Source organism: Sitodiplosis mosellana, unplaced genomic scaffold, assembly GCF_009176505.1.
Source record: "Sitodiplosis mosellana isolate CC-2019 unplaced genomic scaffold, AAFC_SMos_1.0 Smas_scaffold_6226, whole genome shotgun sequence".
Taxonomy (NCBI): Eukaryota; Metazoa; Arthropoda; class Insecta; order Diptera; family Cecidomyiidae; genus Sitodiplosis; species Sitodiplosis mosellana.
Window position 1 is genome coordinate 16257725 of NW_022601467.1, and position 8012 is coordinate 16265736.

Sequence of the window (8012 nt, forward strand, 5' to 3'; positions counted from 1 at the left end):
AAACGATAAAGAGGGAGAAAAAAACACACGAATGAATAACAACAACACACATAAAAAAAATATTCCACAGGATAAGAGAGAGAATAAAGCAAATTGCGAGACGGTTTCACGAGACGGACTGCATTTTTTCTGCTCTCTATCGTTCGTTTGATGTGTTGCTTTCCTTTAATCGTAAATATCGCATAAACTGGACGTCAACTCTTGCATTTTGGCTTATATGTGTTTTTTTCCTCTCCCTCTTGCCATCGCTCTCTCGTTTTTTTTTCGGTGAAGCGTATCGTTTGCCGATTGATGATAAAACGCCGCTTTGAAACTTTTTAAACACATAGAATTGCGCTTTTCATATGCCTTGAAACAATCTGCGTGGCAAAAATATACAAAAACAAACGGTTCTTTCAGGACCGACTGTATAACAGCCAGAAGGGAAAAAAATCAGCGGACAATAGAATATCGATGATCATGGCTCCGAATGCGATGTTCGACGAAAATGAAATGCATCTCAAAATGGAACGAATTTTTTTGGACGAATGTCATGAAGAGAGAGGTTTTCTGTTTGTTCGTCATGCAATGGGACATCATACAGCACAATCGCCAATCAATTTTTTATGCCAATTAAAAATGAAATCAAAAGGAACGACATATTTTTCGGCCGACATTTCACGTGCACCACTTTGAATAATATAGTTAGATATCGACGAGATGCTTTCGACGCCGACTTTTTTTTCTTCTTCTTTCGTTGGAACAGCGAAAGTGAAAAATCTAAACGAAGCAAACATCACGGCAGAGATAGAAAGAGAAAAACGAAACAACGAAAAGGGAAAATGAAACGGCAATAAATCAATTGCCAAACAGAGTGCACCGTTGCGAAAGTCATGTGTGCATGCCAAGGCATCTTGTTAAATTGCATTTTCGTATAAATTTATCAATCTAAAAACCGAAACGGAAAAATAGCCAGAAAGAGAGAGAGATTTTCTTTCTATTAATTCCGTAGCAAATGTGTCTGTGCGCCGCGATGTTTTGGGGCCGATTCCAAACTGCGTGATAACATGCTGAAACGTTCAAAATCAAACAACAAACAAAAATAGAAGTATCGAAAAATAAAAAAATACAGAAAAATCAAAAACACACACACAACATATCCACAGCATACAAAATACAGAACACTAAATTAATAGGATCGCCTGAAATGTAAAACGAACACTTTATTGTATTTAATGTTTTATCATCATCTCAATAAATTTACCGAGCACGTATTAAATTTGTACATTCGCGCGCTGCAACAACAATTGGAAAAACGAATCTAAAAAAAAAAAAAATAAAGAAACAAACAAAACAATCGATTATTTCTACAAAATGATCGCGCGCGCCATTGCAAAAATATAAAAGAGCCAGCACACAGTGTGATGAAGTACACATTTGGCGCACAAACGATTGGCGCGGCCAAACCGACAGGCGCACAATCCGACAGCCATATGTTATTTAGGCGAAGTGGACGAAATCGACTGATAAATTGAATCGCTCTGATTATAAATCTAATCGTTCGACGCGTGTACAACATCGAAAAAGTCTGGTGCGCAAATAAATAGATAACACATTTATAGATGAGCGTCCACGATTACTACTTCATTAAATTCTTGTCTCTCGCGCTCGCTCTCGGTTGTTTGCTTGCTTGTTCGTTGTTTGGCTAAGTGCTGGGCGAATCGCACTCGTTGCACCATCCTGAATTGCTCAACATGTTGAGTTGAACAGCGGTCACAAATCATTTGCGGGCACGCGAAAAAAAACACACCAACAACAACAAGAGGAAAAACAGCGGCAGCAAGCCAACACCAAGATCCAGACAATTTTCACTATGGTCGAAATTATTGATCACTTGAACTTCTGGTTGATTCGCTTTGGATAAGTGCTTAATGAAGCACTACACACTTTTAAATCCAATAAACGTGTTAAGCAATTTGCGCGCATTTATTTCGTTTATGTTACCATGCTCTTCCCGGTGTTGTCGTTTTCGTCGTCGTCGTCGCCGTTGTTGTTTTTTTTGGGTTCTGTTCAGGGCCGTAGCGTCCATAGGGGCTGAGCCCCCTGGACTTTTCTGAGCCCCCCTGAAGTTTTGGCGATTCTTATTTGAAAAATTAGGCTGAGCCCCCCCTGTCTTTTCATTCACGCTACGGCGCTGGTTCTGTTCATATACATATATTTATGTATCCATCACACACTGTCAAGTGCGATGTAAATTTTTGATGAATTTATTAATGAAAGCGAACAACACTTCTCTGCTCTAGAGTGATCAATGCATCTCAATGCGCCATGTAAATGGAGCGACGGTGAAATGTGAACAACATTATCAATTTTGAATTGAGCATGTTTCACGGAAATGGTCACATTTAATCCAAAATGAACACAAAAAAAACACAAACCGTTTTCATTGCTGCAAAAGCAACAAAATGCAAATGACCCATTTGATTTGTGACTTGCACACAATTATTGACATGACATGACATGAAAATGAGCGCAGTTATAAATTAGGATGGTTTTTTTTCTCATTTCCCGTACGTATCAGTTTGAGGTATTCGTTGTAATCGTTTTATTTTGATTGAATGAATGGACCAAATAACTTTTATTGTTTAATTTGTATTTGATGATTGATCTGGAATGTTATTGTAAGTGTGTTTGTGTGTGGTTAATTTGAGGTTTGCGTGTGACTAAGTGCTTTGCTAATGATGTCCAATGCAGCTTCGAAATCTGATCCATAGTTATGTCTTAAGTTGGTCTGAATTTCGAACGGAATGGGCTAAAGCAAGGCATATGCCAACTGACTGAATCACCCATTTGATTTGGAGTGTTTTAGTTTTTTCTCTTGTATCGTTTTTTTTTCTACAGAAGCTCAGCATTTCTTTTAAGTTTTCACTTAGGTAATTTCTTGGACGGATCAATGTTATGCATCTCAGCACTTTGCATTCGCTACATTTGGTTCTTGGCGATTGCTTCGGTTTTTTTTGTTGGTCTGTTTCGCCAAACCATTGTTCAAAATGCACTGCGGCAGTACGAAGTCTGTTTCGCTTAAGATGCGCGTTTTTGTGTGTGTTTTTTTTCTTCCATCGTCGCTTTTTTCTCTCCTCTACTTGCCTTCGTCGTCGTGAATGCACTTTTATGTAAACGGAGTGATTTCTACTTTTTGGTTCTTTGTCTTTATTCAGGCAGCTCGAAGAGAATTTTGTTCATTTTAAACACTCAATTGCCATCTCATCTTCGTCTTTGGCTGTTGTTTTGCCTCACTTTGGTTTCGATTCCTGTTTGGCTGAGATATTAGTGTGCTGGCCATCGCTTGACTTGACGAACATAGAAATTATTTGTTGCCATTCTGTTCACATAAAAAATGCAGTGGTCACTGCCAATGGCCAAAACAACAACCGAATCACTTGCCATTTAGATGTTTTGGTCGCTGATGTTTTTATTGTTTTCTGCTTTTTGGGCGCTTTGATTTTGTAGGTTTGTTCGTCTCTCTTTTTTTCATGTGCGCGAGTGATCTTTTTTCATTCTTCCTTAACGTTGTTTTTTTGGTGTGTGTATATATTCGAGTGCGTTTTATACATTTTATTCTATGCACACTACACACGTACCACATATTCATGTGTGCGCTTCGAAGCGCGCGCGCGCGCACACACACACACACACTGTATCATGTGCATGTGGAGCATGCAATATCGCATATTATGTCTGTAGAGACATTGGATTAATGCAACTTGTTTTCATTCACAGTGTTTCGTTCAGTGATTGTGATTTTGGCGTTGTGCAGTCGCTTGTTTTTTTTCGTCGTTTCCTGTGTGCTTGTTGTTGTTGCTTTTCACCGAGAATTGTGATCACGGAGGAGAAAGACAAAAAGGCACACAAAACAACATCAGCAGCAGCAACAGTAGCAACAACAACGACGACGACAATGACGAACAAAGAATGAAAAAAGAATTGAGATTTTCATAAAAATAAACTTCTTTTCCACTTGCATTGTGTGTTATTATTCAATATTATTGAAATTTTTCACCGCTACCGAATCACGCAGCATCATAAATGTGCATATGCACGACGAGCTCACCCAAGAGAGGCCACTCCATACAAATCGTACGCGACTCCCGTGGCACGAAGCAACAAAATATTAATGAAATGAAATGCAACGGAAAAAAAGGAAAAGAAAAAACGTAGCTAGTCATGGCAAGAGAGAGAGAGAGAGAGAGAGAGAGAGCGAAAATAAGCAGTGCGCTACTATTACAGTAGCCAAAAACAATAAAAAGGAAAACTGAATAGGAACTGAAAAAGATGAAAAACGGCAACGAGAGGATAATCGAAGAGTCTAAGGTTACAGCATAAATCTATAACATAGTAACATAGTCGTTGTAGCTAGCTGAACCAGAACAATTTTAATTTAAATATAATAAAAGTGAAGAGGACGAAATGTGAGTGTGGCAGAAGAAATGGAAGCAAATAGAGTTCCGCGTGCACGAACCAACAAATCGAACTGCGATGGAAATGGCCACGTTGCACAGAAAAATAGTGAAGAATTTCAAGGAAATCGGTGCGCACCGCCGAGCAAACGCATATGGAGAAAAAAACAATGCATTCATAAGTGAATAATATGCCAAAAAAGTCAATGGATGTGTGTTTTTGTTGTTATTGCTGTTGCTTTGGTTTTCCGTTTTCTCCAAAAGAGACACACGGTCGAGGGGAGGAACATAGAGCCGATCCGAACAGAACACAAGAGATTTTCATATTCAGCGATCCACTTTCAGTTTGGGCACGTATTTTGCAGTGATAACTGGCTATTGTTGGCACATCGAATCGCCTGCAGTACGCGTACATTACAATTTTATCTGTTGAAAATGAATATTATTGGGTAGCCGATACACAAGGCACAAAAAAAGAACAGAATTTGTGTGTTTATGGCTATACGCTTATGCCAAAATTGTAGATTCACATTGTTCCACAATTTATCCATTATTGCTGCTCACACTGGCTACATCGCAATGCCTGTTCGATGTACACACTCAATGGTCGCAGCTCACCGAATGCTAAATACCTAAAGCAAACATGAAGCTCGAATGTTAAGAACGATCTTCTAATAACACACACTCAAAAACAGTGCTTCCAAATAGTTTCGGCTGCGGTGCATTATGAGAGTGGCATAAACAGGAACGGAGGAGAGAGCGAGCGAAAAAAAATCAGAGGAAAAATGCCGTGTTTTGAGAACTGCCTTGGGTGTACTGTCGGCGTTTGCATCGACATAGACTCAAGAGAGAGAGAGAGAGAGAGCTAAAAAAACGGTCATTTTTTCCTCCGAGTACCCAGCTAAAATACACACAAGCAACGTTTAAAATAGCTAAATAAAAACGACATATCGTATTTATGGCAAAACAAAAAGCACATATTTTAAGCGAAAAAATGTTTTTCGATCGCTTATGGAATATCGATATGTTTTTGGGCGTGCTATTGTGTGTATGTGCACTGCTTCAATTTTTTTTCATCCTGCTTCTTCTTCTTCTTCGGCTTTTGTTCCTGTTTGGATTCGTCTTCATACCTATCTACGCTCGTTCGAACATTTCGTTGTGGCTTTTGTGACGTTTTATTCCCCCCCCCCCCCCCCCGCATGTCTAATCTGCATGTGCATGTGCGCTGTGTGCTTTTACGAAAAATTCCATTGTTATGACCGAAGCACACATCAGGAACTCCATACAGTAGCAAAACATTACACCAAAAGGAAGCTTAAATGGATGTGAAAATCGTGTTGTGTTCGTTTGACCTTAATTCTTAATCATATAATAGAGGTTTTCGTTGTGTTTTATTTATTACATTTCGTGTATTTTGCTGTTGAGCCGTTCGACTCGACTCGACTCGACTCGACGTTCGAACCGATTATGTTGTACGCCTTGGATCATCGGATTCAAGTGCGCTTGCATAGCAGCAATATAGCAGAGTGCGGCAGCGGCAACAACGGCAACAACGGCCGAGCACTAGGTATTTTGGTAGCTACCGTAAATAAATCCATAATCGCATATTGTGAGTGCAATTTGTGATATTTAACAACGTTTGAAATTGCACAATTGACATAAATCCAATCAATTTATAACAATGCACCGTCAAACGAGAAACGGTGTCCCCTACCCTGATGTATGCCTGCCAGGCACTTGGCGTCGATACCAACGGTCTGCACTGCACACATTTTATTATGTCTCACAACACTTCCGAATGAACGAAACCATCGAAAAATCTGGACCACTTTCAAAATCGCCACGGTGCCAATCATCATCATCGTCGTCATCGTCGTCATCGTCATCATTGTCGTCATTATTCCAAACGATTGGATGAGAAATGTTGCCAACGCAAATGCTGCAGCTTGCGGTAATGAACTCGATGACTTTTTTATTTCACATCCGTAATTCTTAGCGCGGTAGAAGAAGCGAATGAGATCGACAGCAACAACAACAGCAGCAAAAAATAACAACAGAGAACTGGCCCGAAAAAAGCACGAAGCATTTCCAACACGATTGCTGTCAAGTAATTTGTTGAGTAAATAATAAGGGCATGTGTTTGCGGTCTTCTATTTATTTATGCGATGTAAAACATGCACATCAGTTGTGTAGCTGTCTGTATGTGTGGAGTAGATAGAAGAGTTTTGGGCATCTTTTTACACTGTTCATACACACGGCCTGGGCTTCTGATAATTCCCGCTTGGAAAATAAATATTATTATTTCAATAAAGCCAATCACGACTTCTATAGAATTATCCATTCGGAACGATATGTATAGTGTGGTTCTCTCTCTCTCTCTCTCTCTCTCTCTTTGTATCTTTCTCCTTGTACTCGCTTGTTATAGGTGATGTTCTAATTTCCATTGAACGAGACCAGTTAGACACTTCGCACTCGGTAAACATGATCATAATCATTATGATGGAAAATTTTCGAATTGTAAATTTAACAGACGAGTTGCCGCCACCTAATTAGAATTGATTGAAGTTTGAGCATTCATTTCATTGGTTTTTTTTTTCGTTCGTTGCTTCCTCTTTTTCCTTGCCCAGCTATCATGTTTATTTATTTTTTTGTGGTTTTTATGTGTTTGATCGGTAGTTTTTTCGTGCTTTAAATTGACGGTTTTGTTCCTGTGTTTGGGGAAGATGATGCAATTTGTTTCGTTCTTTTTTGGTTGTAGTTTGATGGGTCGATCTGCAACGATCATAATCCCGAATCGAGAGTCAAATTTTTTTGTTGCTCTCTAGCATTTGGTGCGGTGAAAGAATTTTCGTTATGATAGATAATGTTTGTGCACGAAAAACAAGGCAGAGAAAAAAGTCAACACTTACCAATCTGTGTTGAGCGCACATAAGATGATAGCTGCTATTCTGTGGCGAGAAATGTGTGTGTATGTGAGTGTGCTCTGTGCTTATTTACAGTTGCCAATTTTGTGGCATATAATTTTATAACAATATCTATATTTTGCTGGTAGCGCATAAACAGTATCAAAGTCTAAACAACGATATACATTTAAACGATCTATATAATGATGCATACATGTTGGAATCGAAGCAAGAACATTTCTGCTTCGCACAAAAGACCCAAACGATGATGATATATGGAGTGTAGTGTACATTAAATGTGATGATGCCAGAATGAAACTTATTGCACATTTGGCACATATACTGTTGACTTTGTCGTGGATGCTTTTTTCGTGCGATTTTCTCTCTTCTTTTTCTTTGACTTCAGTTCTGTTACTTCTTAGCTGAATTTGCCCACTGATTTCGCGAATGTGCACTGTCACTGAGAATGAAGCATAAAATGTTTGGCAAAAGAAGAAGAAAAAACGAAGCCACAGTGAAACGAACGACATTTGAATTTTTACAAGAAAAATAAACCATTCTAACGATGGAATAATGTGTGCATAATATAGTCTCGAAAAAGAAGTGACTTCGTAGACGACAACGACGACGATGAAAAAAATGATGTCAGAATGAACGAAAAAAAAACGCAACA